The following is a 2281-nucleotide window of genomic DNA, read 5'->3' on the forward strand; positions in this document are numbered from 1 at the left end:
CCTGGCTAATACGGTGAAACCCCGTCTCTATTGAAAATACAAAACATTAGCCGGGCGTGGAGGCGGGTGCCTGTAGTCCCAGCTACTGGGGAGACTGAGGCAGGAGAATCACTTGAACCCGGGAGGCGGAGGTTGCAGTGAGCCAAGATGGCACTATTGCACTCCAGCCTGGGCACAGAACGAGACTCCCTCTCAAAAAAAAGAAAAAAATAAAAGTTTTGTTTTTTGTTTTTTGGGAATTTTTTAGATTTCACTACGTAAAATGTACGTGTATATATATATTTTACAAAGTGTAACACTGGAGCCTAAAACCATTCTCTTTTGTAGAATACATATTGGCATCGAAACAGTTTAAAACAATGAAATGGCTATCTACGAAAGGCTAATTTTGATTGTTGTATTCCCCCCATACTTCATGTGTCTTCACACATAAAGAAAATTTTCAAACATTTTATATTCAGTAATTTTTTTAAAAGTGCACTGTTTTCTACTGCTATGGTCTTTACAAAGGACTTGACTTAAAATTTCAAATAAAAAAGAATTAAGGTTCTAAGATAACTCTGTGTCTTTCAAGGGCATCTTTATACAGAACAATTTGGACCAGCATGCAGGCAACTTCTTTTGTTGCTACATACCTGTATTAGGAAAATTACACCCATTTTACAGAAAAATCCCCAAACTTATACTGCAATAAGCTCAAAACAATGTGAAAAAGACCAGTGTGAATGGCACACTAAAATCGCTTTTTTTTTTTTTTTTTTTTTGAGACGGAATCTCGCTCTGTCACCCAGGCAGGAGTGCAATGGCTTGATCTCGGCTCACTGCAAGCTCCGCCTCCCGAGTTCACACCATTCTCCTGCCTCAGCCTCCTGAGTAGCTGGGACTACAGGCACCCACCACCACACCTGGCTAATTTTTTGTATTTTTGGTAGAGATGGGGTTTCACCGTGTTAGTCAGGATGGTCTCGATCTCCTGACCTCATGATCTGCCTGCCTCGGCCTCCCAAAGTGCTGGGATTACAAGTGTGAGCCACCATGCCCAGCCAAAATCACTTCTTTATAAACTAACTGGAATTCCTGATCTTAGTAGGCATAGGGAAATCCAGTCCTTAGGGTTTTGCTTTCTGGAAGAACACCTTTAAGTTATTTTTTAAAACTTTAGCATCAGGCTGCTGAAGTGCTTGACAAAACTCTTGAATTATTTCTGGAGCTACTCGCAAGGAGGGCAGGTATTCTTGTTGAAGATACTGAACACATTCTGGGCCCCATTTTAGATGAATTGTTTTCAGTGTCGCTGCACACTCAGATAAAGACAATACTGTTTGTGCATCTGCCAGGTCAAAGGTTTATTTTAAAGGTGCTAGGAAACATGTGGGGACAATGTGCTTATAAACAAAATCAACAAATCCCACTGGTCCATCTTTATCTCTCCAGAGTTCTACCAACTTTGAGTGGATGATAAAACATGTTTTCTGTGCAATTGGATCTGCATATTCAAGTGCTCCTTGGATAACAGTAACCAGCACTCTTTCTACATTTTCTGCACCTTGATTTGCTATAGCTTCGCTCATCCCACTGCCTGTGACTGTTCGCAGGAAAGCAAAGTAACTCCTTCGCAACATCTGCTTCTCTAAAGCAGCAGACTAGTCATTTTCTTCCGCTGGCCAGAGAAGCACTTCAAACATTGCATGAAGCAGGGGCATAAATATCTGTGGTGAAAACGGGGATACCTGTGTCTTCAATTTGGCCGTAATCTGGGTGGTAAGAGGAATGAACTCCTGGAGGTCTTTTGCTTCACAATCTTTGAGCATATGTTCTGAAGCAGATGGGATGAACGGAAGAACTTCTTCCTCCAGGCAAATAATCATTCAATGCTTCATGGATTTTAATGCTCTGTTCTTTGGTCCATACACATTTGGGATCAGTAAGTCTTCCTTGAGAATTGATCTGTTTACCGTATATAATAATGATATGTCTCTCTTTGTAGTAATTTCCTTTGCTATGAGTCTACTTTAACAGAGAGTACTATAGCCACCCTTGATTTTCTTTTATTATTTCCTGTATATTTTCCATCCTTTTACTTTTGACCTACCTATGTCTGGATTTGATGTAAGTTTCTTGTAAACATCGTATAGTTGTGTCACAATGTTTTTATCTACCCTACCAATGTCTACATTTTGTTGATGTTATGTTAAGGCCACTTTCAGTGAAAGTAATTATTGACTCATTAGTGCTTAAATATATCTTTTTTTCCTGATTGTTCCCTCTGTTTTTCTTTTCT

At 39.8% G+C, this 2281-nt stretch overlaps 1 pseudogene; it reads right to left on the reverse strand.

Annotated features, from left to right (window-relative positions):
* Window positions 1-1109: 1109 nt before the first annotated feature.
* LOC139362563 (exportin-T pseudogene) lies at window positions 1110-1907 on the reverse strand (annotated as a pseudogene).
* Between the last annotated feature and the right edge of the window lie 374 nt (window positions 1908-2281).

Source organism: Macaca nemestrina, chromosome 4, assembly GCF_043159975.1.
Source record: "Macaca nemestrina isolate mMacNem1 chromosome 4, mMacNem.hap1, whole genome shotgun sequence".
Lineage (NCBI taxonomy): Eukaryota > Metazoa > Chordata > Mammalia > Primates > Cercopithecidae > Macaca > Macaca nemestrina.